This window comes from Schistocerca serialis, chromosome 6, assembly GCF_023864345.2.
Source record: "Schistocerca serialis cubense isolate TAMUIC-IGC-003099 chromosome 6, iqSchSeri2.2, whole genome shotgun sequence".
In the NCBI taxonomy this organism is placed as follows: Eukaryota; Metazoa; Arthropoda; class Insecta; order Orthoptera; family Acrididae; genus Schistocerca; species Schistocerca serialis.
Window position 1 is genome coordinate 212,797,006 of NC_064643.1, and position 16,667 is coordinate 212,813,672.

General features: G+C 40.8%; 1 protein-coding gene across 3 annotated transcripts in view; it reads left to right on the plus strand.

Moving 5' to 3' along the window:
* Window positions 1-206: 206 nt before the first annotated feature.
* Window positions 207-16,667, plus strand: part of LOC126484632 (uncharacterized) — a 224,612-nt gene continuing 208,151 nt past the window's right edge. The window contains exons 1-2 of one of the 3 annotated variants that reach the window (XM_050108222.1): window positions 207-436; window positions 10,471-10,565. The gene's annotated coding sequence lies outside the window, so the exon portion shown is untranslated. The remainder of the gene's footprint in view (window positions 437-10,470; window positions 10,566-16,667) is intronic. The other 2 variants (XM_050108221.1, XM_050108223.1) reach the window with 2 other exon arrangements.

Below are 16,667 nucleotides of genomic sequence, written 5' to 3' on the forward strand. Positions count from 1 at the left end.
GATAAATCGCACCTAAGGTGATACATCTTCATTAGGCCTTTGCCAAAAAACGGGATTCTGTCATAGCACGCAAGTTATAATGCGGAAGCAACCGAAATATGATGAAATCATGAATCTAATATGAAAGCTCGAATGTAGAGACACAGTCTAACATAAGACTGTGGTAGCGAGCGAGAGAAGTCATGTGACCGCTGTTCGATTTCAGCCGGGTGGCGGACGTGCTTTCGATTTTTAGTTACTGGTTCTTATTTTTACAGGCACAGTTAACATCTCTGACGTGGTGGCTTTTGTGTTTTAATAACAAATGACAGTGCTTGTGTTTATTGTTTATAGCGGAAAACGATTTGATGTAGCTGTGTGGCAACAATAAACACTGCGTGTGGCAAGCTGTAAACACTGGCCATGAGTTCGAGATAGACGCTACTGTTACTTTGTGGTTTGTAACTGCAGTTGGTTTTGTCACTTTCCATTCTATTGTGTATTTACGCCAATATCAGTATTTAAGCTCATGGCTCATTTTAAGTGTCTGCTGGTTCTATCATTGTTGTAGTTTGCGGTTCGAAGAATGGTTTGATGCAGCTTTGCATGTAAGTCTAACCTGTGCAAGCCTCTTCGTTCCTGAAGAATTATTACGACTTACATCCATACGAATCTACTTCCATATTCACACCTATGACCCCTCAACAATTTGTATCCTCCACAGTTACAACCATGGCCAAACTGTTCTTTGATGCGTCTGGTTGTTTTCTGTCAACTGATCCCATCTTTTAGGCAAGTAGTGCCATAAACTTCTTTGTCCCTCAGTTGATTAGATTGTTTTCGTTCTATAGACTCAAAAATTAAATGGTTCTCATTGATTACCTTGTCATTAATTGTTCGATCCACGTATCTAACGGTCAGCATTGTTCTGCAGCATTACCTTTCAGAAACTTCTACTTTCTTTATGTTTGAATTGTTTATAGTTCCTATTTCATTTCCATACAAGGCTACATTCCATCCAAATACCTTTAGAAAAGATGCTTCCTTCAAAATGCGTTACTTGCTACTGTCTCTCTGCATTTTATATCCTCATTACTTCGGCCATCATGTTATTTTTCTTCCTCAAAAACTACTTTTAATATCGCATCCCCTAATCGGGTCACTGCAGGGTTGCCTGATTTAATTCAGTTACATTTCATTTTTGCTGATATTCATTATATCTTGTGTCCAGACGCGAAGCATTGCAGTTAACTGTTCTTCCGAGGCCTTTGCTGTCTCTGACATAATTACAGCGTAATCAGCAGACCTCAAAGTTTTTGTTTCTACTCCCTGAATTTTAAATCCCTTTCCAGATTTTTCTTGATTGGATTAGATTAGATGTACATTTCATTGCAGTTGACCCATAGTGAGGAGATGCTCCAGGATGTAGAATGTGTCCGAAGAACATGAACATAAAATAAATATTTACATTGAAAATCGAGTATACTAATGCGCCTTCCGCAAATACCAAAGGGAATGATTGTCATGGATGTGGAATGAGTCAATAAATTTTTGAACATATTTTCGTTTATGAGGAGTTAATAAACAGTGAATATAAGAATCATATACAGCAGTTTAGTACAGTGATTGTTTCCTTGCTGGTTGCTCAGTGTACAGGTTGACTGTCAAGGAGAATAGGCCACAATGCAGTCTCTTTCCCTTCTCAGCTTCTGATTCTGTTTCATGTCTGTTGACTCTTTATAGGCTAACTTCTGTCTAGTTTTTGTACAAGTTGTAAAGTAACCTTTCACTCCCTATATTTTAGCCTTGCTGCCTTAAAAATTTCAGGGAATGTTGCCCAGTCAACATTGTCACAAACATTATCTATATCTTCAAGAGCTATAAACATAAATTTTCATTTCTGCACCTTGTTTTTAAGTTAAGATAGGATAAGTATTTCCTCACTTGTTCAAACATTCTCCAGAAAACAATGTGATGTTCCCTGAGATCATCAACTTCTGCTAGTTTTCTGTTCTTCTGTAAATAATTTGTGCCTTTGTGTTGTAACTATATTTATTAATGCAGTGATTCGATAGTATTCATAGCTGTTACATAACCAACTGCCCTCATTGGAACTGGAATTATTACATTCGTAAAGCCTGAAGGTATTTCCCCGTCATATATCTTGCACACTGACTGGACGACGGTTCAATCCCGTCTCCGGCCATCCTGATTTAGGTTTTCCGTGATTTCCCTAAATCGTTTCAGGCAAATGCCGGGATGGTTCCTTTGAAAGGGCACGGCCGATTTCCTTCCCCATCCTTCCCTAACCCGAGCTTGCGCTCCGTCTCTAATGACCTCGTTGTCGACGGGACGTTAAACACCACTAACCTAACACTGACTGGAACAGTATAATAGTTTAGTAATGGTCGGCTACATCTACATTTATACTCAGCAAGCCACCCAACGGTGTGTGGCGGAGGGCACTTTACGTGCCACTGTCATTACCTCCCTTTTCTGTTCCAGTCGCGTATGGTTCGCGGGAAGAACGACTGTCTGAAAGCCTCCATGCGCGCTCTAATCTCTCTAATTTTACATTCGTGATCTCCTCGGGAGGTATAAGTAGGGGAAGCAATATATTCGATACCTCATCCAGAAACGCACCCTCTCGAAACCTGGCGAGCAAGCTACACTGCGATGCACAGCGCCTCTCTTGCAGAGTCTGCCACTTGAGTTTGCTGAACATCTCCGTAATGCTATCACGGTTACCAAATAACCCTGTGACGGAACACACCACTCTTCTTTGGATCTTCTCTATCTCCTCCGTCAACCCGATCTGGTACGGATCCCACACTGATGAGCAATACTCAAGTATGGGTTGAACGAGTGTTTTGTAAGCCACGTCCTTTGTTGATGGACTACATTTTCTAGGGACTCTCCCAATGAATCTCTACCTGGTACCCGCCTTACCAACAATTAATTTTATATGATCATTCCACTTCAAATCGTTCCGCACGCATACTCCCAGATATTTTACAGAAGTAACTGCTACCAGTGTTTGTTCCGCTATCATATAATCATACAATAAAGGATCCTTCTTTCTATGTATTCGCATTACATTACATTTGTCTATGTTGAGGGTCAGTTGCCACTCCCTGCACCAAGTGCCTATCTGCTGCAGATCTTCCTGCATTTCGCTACAATTTTCTAATGATGCAACTTCTCTGTATACTACAGCATCATCCGCGAAAAGCCGCATGGAACTTCCGACACTATCTACTAGGTCATTTATATATATTGTGAAAAGCAATGGTCCCATAACACTCCCCTGTGGCACGCCCGAGGTTACTTTAACGTCTGTAGACGTCTCTCCATTGATAACAACATGCTGTGTTCTGTTTGCTAAAAACTCTTCAATCCGGCCACACAGCTGGTCTGATATTCCGTAGGTTCTTACTTTGTTTATCAGGCGACAGTGCGGAACTGTATCGAACGCCTTTCGGAAGTCAAGGAAAATAGCATCTACCTGGGAGCCTGTATCTAATATTTTCTGGGTCTCATGAACAAATAAAGCGAGTTGGGTCTCATACGATCGCTGTTTCCGGAATCCATGTTGTTTCCTACAGAGTAGATTCTGGGTTTCCAAAAACGACATGATACTCGAGCAAAATCTCTGCCAAGAATCTCTATAATTCTGAATGGTTGGCCACTCTAGGGGCTTATTTCCATCTTAGGGCTTTCAGTGCTCTGTCAAGTTATTCTTGAAGTAGCGTATCTCCTGTCTCATCTTCACCAACTCTGTCTTCTCTTTCTGTAATATCGTCCTTGAGTTAGTTTCTGCTTTATAGACTGTTTGTATATTCTTTTAGATTTCCCTCCTTTACTTAGTACTAGCTTGCCATTTCAGATCTTGTTCTTCATGAAACTGCTTCTTTTATCTGTAAAGGCCTCTTTAATTTTTCTATAGGCTGAATCAATCTTTCCCCCAGTCATGCATATTTCTACAGCCTTGCATTTGTCCTCTAGCCATTGCTGCTTACCCATTTTGCATTTCGTGTCCATTTAATTTTTTAGGTATCTGTATTCTCTTTTACTTGCTTCATTTGATACATTTTCACATATTTTCCTTTCACCTGTAAATTCAGTATCTCCTGTGTTTTCCAAGAATTTCTACATTTCCCGTCAGTTTCATTTTTAGATGTATATATTCTCTTTTACCAGCTTAATTTCATGCATTTTTATATTTTCTCCCTTCACCAATTAAATTCAATATCTCATTTGTTTTACAGGGATTTCTACTATTCTTGGTCTTTTTGCCTCCTGATCCTCTGCTACTTTCACTATGTCATCTCTTAAAGCTACCCATTCCTCTTCAATTGGATTTCTTTCCTCTGTTTCAGTTCAGAAATTCCCAAGTTCAGCCTGCAGTTCTTCCAATTCATCCAGAGCCCATGACCATAAACACCATCCATTTTGCAATTGCTTAAGATTCAACCTGCATTCCATAACCAGTAAATTGTGGCCAGACCCCAACATGCCACTTGAAATGCTTTATGGTGTAAAACCTTATTTCAGAATCTCTTGTGTTATCATTATGTGATCGGTCTTAAGCAGACTGTGTCCCCAGGTGTCTTCCACATATACAGACTTTTTTCATGATTCTTAAACCAAGTGTTAGCAATGATTAAATTGTGCTCTGTGCAAAATTCTAACAGGCAGCTCCCCTTTTTCATTCCTTCCCCCCAGTTCATGTTCCATTGTTAATCATTCACTTTCTTTTCCTACTATCAAATTCCAGTGACTCATCAAAATTAAAGTATTATTGAAAAGATCAGTGCTTGAAAATATAATGAATGGAGCAAAAGAATATACTCACCTATCATTGGCAAGAGAAAACACATAGCCCAAAAAGAGAATTACAAGCTTTAGGGGCCAGTGACTGCTCTTCCAGGCAAGGTTGAAGGGAAAGCAATAGGGATGAAGGAAAATGACTCTTGAGGCTTGGGAAATGGAAAGAATTACGGAAAAATTGCTCAGTTATCAGGGGAGAGGCACAGGACAGGATGGAAAGACTGATTGTTGTTGCCCGCCCCAGATGATATTTGAAAACCTGAGAACTTTAAGGTCAAAGATAGGATAAGAAATAAGACAGAGATTACTAAAAAAGCAATAAGAGCGGAAAGCTAAGTGCATTATACATGGTAGACATATTACAGGAGGCGACAAATAGACAGGTCAGAAAACAAAAGATATAGAACAATAAAAAGGAGGAAAGAAAGGGTTGTTGTCATTTTGGTCTTCAGTCCAAAGAGTGGTTTGATGCAGCTCTGCATGGTATTCTATCCCATGTGAGCCTCTTCATCTCCGAATAACTACTGCAACCTACATCCTTCTCAACCTATTTAATCTATTCATCTGTCTACGATAATTTCCTCCCACACTTCCCTCCAATTTGTGATTCCTTGATGTCTTGGAATGTGTCCTACTAACCACTCCCTTCTTTTGGTCAAGTTGTGCTACAAATTTCTTGTCTCGCCATTTCTATTCAGTACCTCCTCATTAATTAACATGATTGCCTCACCTAATGTTCAACATTCTTTGGTAGATTATATTTCAAAAGCTTGTATTCTCTTTTGTCAAAATTGTTTATCATCCTTGTTTCACTTCCGTACATGGCTAAACATCAGAAAAATATCTTCAGAAAAGACTTACAACATTTAAATCTATACTCGATGTTAACAAACGTCTCTTCTTCAGAAATGCTTTTTTTTTGCCATTGCCAGTCTACAATTTATATCCTCTCTACATCAGCCATCATCAGTTATTTTGCTGCCCAAATAGCAAAACTCATCTGCTACTTTAAGCGTCTTGTTTCCTAATCTAATTCCTTTAGCATCACCTGATTTAATTTGACAACATTCCATTATCATTGTTGAGTTTTTGTGGATGTTCATCTTACGTATTCCTTTCAAGATACTGTCCATTCTATTCAACTGCTCTTCCAAGATCTTTGCTGTCTCTGACAGAATTACAATGTCATCGGCAGTCTTCAATGTTTTTATTTCTTCTCCATGGATTTTAATACCTACACCAAATTTTTCTTTGTTCTCCTTTATTGCCTGCTCAATGTACAGATTGAATAACATAGGGGATAGCCTACAACCTTGTCTCACTCCCTTCCCAACTACTGCTTCCCTTTCGTGCCCCTCGTCTCATATAAATGCCGTGTTGTTTCTGCAGAAGTTGTAAATAGTCCTTTGCTCCCTGTATTTTATCCCTGTACCTACAGAATTTCAGAGTATTCCAGTCAATGTTGTCAAAAGCTTTCTCTAAGTCTACAAATGCTACAAACATAGGTTTGTCTTTCCGTAACCAATCTTTGAGATAAGTCATAGGGTCAGTATTGCCTCATGTGTTCCTACAATTCTCTGGAATCCAAACAGATTTTTGCTGAGCTCACCGTCAACCAGTCCTACCACTCTTCTGTCAAGAATTCGTTTTAGTATTTTGGAACTGTGGCTTATGAAACTGATACTTCGGTAATTTTCATGCCTGTCAGCAACTACTTTCTTTGGAATTGGAATTACTATATTGTTCTTGAAGTCTGAGGGTATTTCGACTGCCTCATAAGTTTTGCACAACAGGTGGAAGAGTTTTGTCATGGCTGTCTCTCCCAAGGCTATCAGTAGTTTTAACGGAATGCTGTCTACTCCTGGGGCCTTGTTTTGTCTTTGGTCTTCCAGTGTTCTGTCAGATTCTTCATGCAGTATTGTATTTATGATCTTATCTTCATCTACATCCTCTTCCATTTCCATAATATTGTCTTCAAATACATCTCCCTAATATAGACCCTCTATATACGCCTTCCACCTATCTCCTTTCCCTTCTTTGCTTAGGACTGGTTTTCCATCTGAGTTCTTGGTACTCATACAGGTGTTTTTCTTTTATCTAAAAGTATTTTTTATTTTCCTGTAGGCAGCACTTTTCTTTCCCCATGATATATGCTTCTAAATCATTATATTTGCCGTCTAGCCATTCCTGCTTAGCTATTTTCCATTCCTGTCAATCTCATTTTTTAGATGTTTGTATTCCCTTTCATCTGTTTCATTTGTTGCATTTTGCTCCACTCATCAGTTAAATTTAATATCTCCTGTGTCATCCAAGGGTTTCTGCTAAGCCTTGTCCTTTTACCTATTTCATCCTTTGCTGGCTTCAATATTTCATCTCCGAAAACTACCCATTCATTTTCTACTGTATTCTTTCCCCCTGTTCTAGTCATCTGTTGCCTGATGCTCCCTAATGTCAGGTTCTTTCAACTTATCCAGGTCCATCTCCTTAATTTTGTACCTTTTTTGCAATTTCTTCAGTTTTAATCTACAGTTCATAACCAATAGATTGTGGTCAGAATCCACACCTGCCCCTGGAAATGTTTAAAACCTGTTTCCTGAATCTCTGTCTAACCATTATATAATCATTTTGAAACCCCCTATGTCTCCATGTGTCTTACACGTATACAACCTTATATTATTATTCTTAACCCAAGTGTTAACAATGATTAATTTATACTCTGTGTGAAATTCTGCCAGTCAGCTTCCTCTTTCTTTAATGTCTTTATCATCTGCATATAAATGTGTACTACTGTGGTACATGTGGGCTTCGTGTCTGTTTTGGTTACGATAATGCGGTCACTATGCTGTTCATAGTAGCTTACCTGCATTCCTATTTTCTACTTCATAATCAAAACCATTCCTGGGGAACTACTTTACCTCTGCAATATTTCACCCAAGAGATTGTGATCATCATTTCACTGTAAAGTGGACCTGCATGCCCTCAGGAGAAATTACGGCTGTTGTTCCCTGTTGCTTTTAGCCGTTCAGAATACCAGCACTACAAGGCCTTTTTGGTTGAAGTTACAAGGGCTAGATCAGTCAATCATCAAGACTTGCTGCAGCAACTATTGAAAAGGCTGGTGCCGCTCTTCAGGAACCACAAGTTTTCTGGTCTCTCAACAGATACTTCTGCATTGTGGTTGCAGCTACATGTATCGGGGCATAATCACTGAAAAGATGTTCAGGGACCACAGAAATTGGCGTAAATTTACACCAGGTGGGTGACAAGAACCAAGCACACATTGTAAAGCTAATTGCCACAAGGAGAGATATGAGAAACTAATGGGAGAATTCACGTGGCAGCTGAGATGAAATAGGCACTGAGGTCACGACTGTAATGTTGTAGAGTGTGCTTTGCAGCAGAATATCGTATGTTGCCAGTATAAGCCCTCTGTGTATGCCCATTAATCCTAACTGATAACTTGGTGGCAATCATACCAATGTAAAAGGCTGAACAGTGTCTGCCCTCACAACTGGTATGCAAGATGTGTCATTTCATTGGTTGTTCTCCTGTTGATAGTACGTGTTTTCCCAATCACAGGGCTGTTGTAGGTGGTGGTAGGAGGATGCTTCAGGCAAGTCTTTCAGTACCTAGTCAGGGGTAAGAGCCACAGGGTAGGTAAATGGGTGCAGAAGGAACAAAGGGCGTGACCAGGCTGTTGGGGAGGGGTTTCACGAAAAGCTATTCTATGTGATGTGGGCAAAATATGAGTCAGGATGGACCTCATTACAAGGCATGATTTTAGGAAATCATGGCCCCGTTGAATTAACTGATTCATATGTTGAAGCCCAGGATAAACAAGAGGTGTACTCTTAAATTGTGTTTGGCAGTGTTCAGTGATAGCAGGATTGGATGTTATGTTGTGGGACATCTGGTTTTGATTAGGCTGTTAGGATCATTATGTGCAGTGAAGGCTGAGGTGAGAATGGTGGTGTATTGCTGTAAAGAGTATGCATCTAAACAAATACCTTAGCTTCAAATGCCAAGGCTGTGATGAGGGAGAACATGTGAGATGAAAATAATTGCAGCTGTCAAAGTGTAACTACTGTTGTGTGTTTGTAGGTTTAATGTGAACAGGACAATTAAATTTTTGTCTCACTTAACTATCTGACTGACTGACTTTATCTCATTACGCATCTTTCAGTCTTTTTTACATCTGCAGACTAGTTAGTGTATAAACTTGTGTTACGGTCATGCACATGGGCAAAATGCATTCACTGTGCTATTGATAGTAACTTACCTGTATCCTATTTTATTATTCATTATTAGGTCCACTTATGCATTTTCCCTGTTATATTTTGTGTTGATTACCCTCTATTGACCTGACCAGGAATTTTGTTCTTCCTACCACTGGACTTCAACTATTCTTAATATATCTAACCTCAATTTATCCTTTTCCTTTTCTAAATATTTGAACCTACCCACATTATTAAGGGATGCCTGATTCCACCCTCCAATCTGTAGAAAGCCAGTTTTATTTATCACAAATAATACATCGTCCTGAGTAGTCTCCCCCCCCCCCCCCCTGCCCCCCATCCACCACCTATCCCCAGATATCTGAATGGGGGGAGACTATTTTACCTCAAAAACATTTTACCCAAGAGGATGGCATCTTCATTAAGCCACGCTGTGTAACTGCATGTCCTTGGGAAATATATCTGCTATAGTTTTCCTTTCCTTCCATCCATTTAGTACCAACATAGCAAGGCTTTGTTGCCTAGTGTTACCAGGCCAAATCAATTGGTCATCCAGACTTGCCTGTGCAGATGCTGAAAAGGCTACTGCCTCTCTTCAGAAACCATGGATTAGGCTGGCATCTCCAAGCTGCCACTTGCAGTTGCACATACAGTATTATTATTTGTGTTGTTGAGGTATGCCAGCCGCCCCACCTAGGTAATATCCATGGTCCATGGGGAGGGGGGGGGAGGGAGGTTGTTACTATATCCTATATATGCAGGTATAAATGTCTTTTTCATATTGTTGATTGAAATAATAGAAATGGATTTAACTAAGTGAAGCATGACATTATCGAATCCATTCCATCATCATGAACAACATGAGTAATTGGGCAAGAGGTACATAGTTAACGTTTCAATTTATGCAAGGCCTAGTGTTACCAGGCCAAATCAGTTGGTCATCCAGACTTGCCTGTGCAGCTACTGAAAAGGCTACTGCCTCTCTTCGGGAACCATGGATTAGGCTGGCATCTCCAAGCTGCCACTTGCAGTTGCACATACAGTATTATTATTTGTGTTGTTGAGGTATGCCAGCCGCCCCACCTAGGTAAAATCCATGGTCCATGGGGAGGGGGGGGGGAGGGAGGTTGTTACTATATCCTATATATGCAGGTATAAATGTCTTTTTCATATTGTTGATTGAAATAATAGAAATGGATTTAACTAAGTGAAGCATGACATTATCGAATCCATTCCATCATCATGAACAACACGAGTAATTGGGCAAGAGGTACATAGTTAACGTTTCAATTTAGGCAAGGTCAACCAAAGAAATGTGGCATCTTTGTAGTGAGCTCCCACCGCCCAACACCGAAATGTAAATACAACTGACTAGTTTGAAAATAATCTTTTATCAAATGTTGCTATTGATCTGTTTCATTTGCAGGTGAAAGTTATGCAGTGCACCTCCCTCCCCTTACACATTGACATAGTTTATGTTCAGCATATCTACAGAACAAGGAGGTTGGTCTATCATTTTGTGTAAGTTTTTGGAATTTACCTTTGAATTTTAGTTGTTATAAACTACAAACAGTGTAGTGAATGCATTATTGTAGCCAAGATAGACACGAAGCCCACATCTACCACAGTAGTACAAGTTTATATGCCAACTTGCTCCGCGGACAACGAAGAGATTGAAGAAATGTATGATGAGAGAAAAGAAATTATTCAGATAGTGAAGGGAGATGAAAATTTAATACTCATGGGGGACTGGAATTTGATAGTAGGAAAAAGGAAGAGAAGGAAAGTAGCAGCTGAATATGGAATGGGTGTAAGGAATGAAAGAGGAAGCCGTCTGATAGAATTATGCACAGAGCATAACTGAATCGTAGCTAACATTTGGTTCGAGAATCATGAAAGGGGGTTGTATATGTGAAGAGGCCTGGAGACACTGGAAGGCTTCAGATAGATCATATAATGGTTCGACAGAGATTCAGGAACCAGGTTTTAAATTGTAAGACATTTCCAGGAGCAGATGTGGATCCTGACCACAATCTGTTGGTTATGAACTGTGGATTAAAAACGAAGAAACTGCAAAAAAGTGGGAATTTAAGGAGATAGGACCTGGATAAACTGAAAGGATCAGAGGCTGTAGAGAGTTTCAGAGAGAGCGTTAGGGAACAATTGACAAGAACAGGGGAAGAAATACAGTAAAAGGAGAATGGGTAGCTTTGAGAGATGAAATAGTGAAGGCAGCAGAAGCTCAAGTAGGTAAAAGGATGAGAACTAGTAGAAATCCTTGGGTAACAGAAGAAATATTGATATTAATTGATGAAGGGAGAAAATATAAAAATGCAGTAAATGAAGCAGGCAAATAGGAATAGGCTACAAACGTCTCAAAAATGAGATCGACAGGAAGTGCAAAATGGTTAAGCAGGGATGGTTAGAGGACAAATGTAAGGATGTGGAGGCATATATCACTAGGGGTAAGATAGATATTGCCTACAGGAAAATTAAAAAGACCTTTGGAGAACCAATTGTATACTTGTATGAATATCAAGAGGTCAGATGGAAAACCACTTCTAGGCAAAGAAGGGAAAACGGAAAGGTGGAAGGAGTATATAGAGGATTTATACAAGGGCGATGTACTTGAGGGCAATTTTATGGAAATGGAAGAGGATGTAGGTGAAGATAAAAGGCAGATATGATACTGCATGAAGAATTTGACAGAGTACTGGAAGACCTAAGTGGAAACAAGGCCATAGGAGTAGACAACATCCCATTAGAACTACTGATAGCCTTGGGAGAGCCAGCCCTGACAGAATTCAACCATCTGGCGAGCAAGATGTATGAGACAGCTGAATTACCCTCAGACTTCAAGAAGAATATAATAATTCCAATCCTAAAGAAAGCAGATGTTGGCAGCTGTGAAAATTACCAAAGTATCAGTTAAATAAGTCGCGGCTGCAAAATGCTGACAAAAATTCTTTACAGACGAATGGAAAAACTGGTAGAAGCCGACCTTGGGGAAGATCAGTTTGGATTCCGTAGAAATGTAGGAGCACGTGAGGCAATACTGACCCTATGACTTATCTTAGAAGATAGATTAAGCAAAGGGAAACCTATGTTTCTAGCATTTGTAGACTTAGGAAAAACTCATGACAATGTTGACTGGAATACTCGCTTTCAAATTCTGAAGGTGGCAGGGGTCAAAGACAGGGAGTGAAAGGCTGTTTATAATTTGTACAGAAACCAGATGGCAGTTACAAGAGTCAAGGGGCATGAAAGGGAAGCAGTGGTTGCGAAGGGACTGAGATGGGGTTGTAGCCTATCCCCGATGTTATTTAATCTGTATATTGAGCAAGCAGTAAAGGAAACGAAAGAAAAATTTGGGCTAGGAATTAAAATCCATGGAGAAGAAATTAAAGAACAGAAGAAGAGAGAAAAACTTTAAGCTTTGCTGACTGCATTGTAATTCTGTCAAGAGACAGCAAAGGACCTCGAAGAGCAGTTGAATGGAATGGACAGTGTATTGAAAGGAGGCTATAAGATGAACATCAACAAAAGCAGAACAAGGATAGTGGAATGTAGTCTAATTAAATCAGGTGATGCTGAGGGAATTGGATTAGGAAATGAGACACTTAAAGTAGTTAATGGGTTTTGCTATTTGTGAATCAAAATAACTGATGATGGTCAAAGTATGGAGGATATAAAATGTAGACTGGCAATGGCTCTATTCACTTCATGAGTTTAGTCTATTGTGAACGTGTGTTCATTTCCCTGTGGTTCGGTGTACACCCCAGCGCACGTGACAATAAACAGTTCCTACCCTCGCCATACATGATAGAAAAGACTGCTTTGTTATTGTTGCCAGGAAACAGGGTTTGATGGCAACAAGGCTACTTTGTGGAACAATTCAACAGCCACTTTGGAGCGGTTACAAAATGGTTCAAACAAATGGAAAACGTCCCTTTTTAATCAGATGACAGAATACTAACGTACACTGCACTCAGAGACAATGAAGGCACTGTCCCGGAAATCAAAATCCTGCACATCATCTCACACGGAACTGGAAGCGGACCCACCAGTAACACTTGACATTTGTTGGTGTGGTCCACGATGGTTTTCAGAAGACAGGCATTCATAGCCACTGGAAGTCACAGCTCCACCTAAATAAATGACAAAAATCGAAAATCCACACAAATCACTCTGATCATCGTCACTGAACCTCCATTCAACAATGCAAAATTTAGTTCGTACTGACAAATATTTCTCTTATTTGCCCTTGCATTTTGATTTATTGTGGGCATGAAGAACGAGAGTAGAAGTTTTGGAGTTACACAATGCCTAAACACACTGGAACAGAAGAGTTCAATAGGTGCTATTCACTACCAAACTCGCTGCATTGTGCAAGGGAGAACAGTCACCCAAAGCATCAAAGATAGATCAGTACAATCCTTTCCTGCTGGATGGCGTGTTACAGCTTAGTGGTAGGCTACAATTCACTGCAGCCTGGGTGGTAGGCAACAATGCAGTGCAGCGTCCAATTCGAAGAAGCATCCAATTATACTGGACAAAAATCAACATTTCAATGAACTTCTCATCACTCTCTCTCTCTCTCTCTCTCTCTCTCTCTCTCTCTCTCTCTCTCTCTCTCTCACACACACACACACACACACACACACACACACACCATCTCAGAGTACACATCATTGATCTGAAGAAATGGAGGACCCATTACCACTAGACATAACAAGACCATTTGTAGTAGCAGGAATTGATGTTGCTGGGCCAGTATATGCTACAACTGGCAACCCAATCAAGAAGTGATATATGGTCCAACTGTCAATCACCACAACATGCCCAATTCACACTGAACTTGTCACCATTAGATTTATGATGGCCGTGCACTGCTTTGCAGTATACAGAAGCCTACCACTCACTGTTTACTCAGACAGCTTACAGAGATGCCATGGGCAGCTCTAGCTAGATTCTATTCTGAATTCAATAACAAATTTTAGGCCTTTTATTAAATAACTGAGTTTCACTGAGCAACTTCACTTAAGGTTGAGTTTTATTCGTTTCTGTTAATAGTGTTTTATCTTTTACCTATTGTATTCATATTTTAACTATGGATTTTAAACCTAGATGTTGTATTTCATTGTTGGCCATGCTGTTTGTCTCATAAAATGAGTTTCATTAGTTACCTCACATATTCTATTCTTAACTACTGAATTTATGATACTGATCACTAATATGCTGTAGCACTATTGCCCTCTACTGGGTTAGCTACTTTTGTAGAAGTATACGATGCCCCCAGAGCATTGCCAACACTTTTTATTTGCCCTTATGTACTGATTATTTGACGATGATATTATATGTGCATACTTTTAATGATACATATGGCTGATATATGTGGTTGTGAACCATTTTTTTCTTTTTATGTAGTCTTAGGTTTTCTGCATGTTTAGTCTTAATGTCACATTACTGTTTTTTCTGTTTGCTGTTTGGAATAGATATGAAGATGGCAGAAAGCCAAAATCAGTAATAAGACTTGTTGAGTGTTTGTGACTGACATAGACTTTTTTTTAAACCACAGAACGTATCTCCACCTACGTAGATCAACACCTTCAACCCATTACGTGCAGTCTCCCATCCTTCATCAAAGACACCAACCACTTGCTTGAACGCCTGGAATCCTTACCCAATCCGTTACCCCCGGAAACCATCCTTGTAACCATTGATGCCACTTCCTTATACACAAATATCCCGCACGTCCAGGGCCTCGCTGCGATGGAGCACTTCCTTTCACGCCGATCACCTGCCACCCTACCTAAAACCTCTTTCCTCATTACCTTAGCCAGCTTCATCCTGACCCACAACTTCTTCACTTTTGAAGGCCAGACATACCAACAATTAAAGGGAACAGCCATGGGTACCAGGATGGCCCCTTCGTACGCCAACCTATTCATGGGTCGCTTAGAGGACGCCTTCTTGGTTACCCAGGCCTGCCAACCCAAAGTTTGGTACAGATTTATTGATGACATCTTCATCATCTGGACTCACAGTGAAGAAGAACTCCAGAATTTCCTCTCCAACCTCAACTCCTTTGGTTCCATCAGATTCACCTGGTCCTACTCCAAAACCCATGCCACTTTCCTTGATGTTGACCTCCACCTGTCCAATGGCCAGCTTCACACGTCCGTCCACATCAAACCCACCAACAAGCAACAGTACCTCCATTACGACAGCTGCCACCCATTCCACATCAAACGGTCCCTTCCCTACAGCCTAGGTCTTCGTGGCAAACGAATCTGCTCCAGTCCGGAAAACCCTGAAGCACTACACCAACAACCTGACAACAGCTTTCGCATCCCGCAACTACCCTCCCGACCTGGTACAGAAGCAAATAACCAGAGCCACTTCCTCATCCTCTCAAACCCGGAACCTCCCACAGAAGAACCACAAAAGTGCCCCACTTGTGACAGGATACTTTCCGGGACTGGATTAGATTCTGAATGTGGCTCTCCAGCAGGGATACGACTTCCTCAAATCCTGCCCTGAAATGAGATCCATCCTTCATGAAATCCTCCCCACTCCACCAAGAGTGTCTTTCCGCCGTCCACCTAACCTTCGTAACCTCTTAGTTCATCCCTATGAAATCCCCAAACCACCTTCCTTACCCTCTGGCTCCTACCCTTGTAACCGCCCCCGGTGTAAAACCTGTCCCATGCACCCTCCCACCACCACCTACTCCAGTCCTGTAACCCGGAAGGTGTACACGATCAAGGGCAGAGCCACGTGTGAAAGCACGCACGTGATTTACCAACTGACCTGCCTACACTGTGACGCATTCTATGTGGGAATGACCAGCAACAAACTGTCCATTCGCATGAATGGACACAGGCAGACAGTGTTTGTTGGTAATGAGGATCACCCTGTGGCTAAACATGCCTTGGTGCACGGCCAACACATCTTGGCACAGTGTTACACCGTCCGGGTTATCTGGATACTTCCCACTAACACCAACCTATCCGAACTCCGGAGATGGGAACTTGCTCTTCAATATATCCTCTCTTCCCGTTATCCACCAGGCCTCAATCTCCGCTAATTTCAAGTTGCCGCCACTTGTACCTCACCTGTCATTTAACAACATCTTTGCCTCTGCACTTCCGCCTCGACTGACATCTCTGCCCAAACTCTTTGTCTTTAAATATGTCTGCTTGTGTCTGTATATGTGTGGATGGATATGTGTGTGTGTGCGAGTGTATACCCGTCCTTTTTTCCCCCTAAGGTAAGTCTTTCCGCTCCCGGGATTGGAATGACTCCTTACCCTCTCCCTTAAAACCCACATCCTTTCGTCTTTCTCTCTCCTTCCCTCTTTCCTGAGGAGGCAACAGTTTGTTGCGAAAGCTTGAATTTTGTGTGTATGTTTGTGTTTGTTTGTGTGTCTATCGACGTGCCAGCGCTTTCGTTTGGTAAGTCACATCACTTTGTTTTTAGATATATTTATAAATAGTGATTCAGACATGATCATGGGCATGTTTACAGGCTTCATGCTTAGAATGAGTATTTTTAAGCACTTTGGTTGCTGCACTGAATGATAAATTGTAATGCAGGCAAGAATATGTGAAACTATGAATT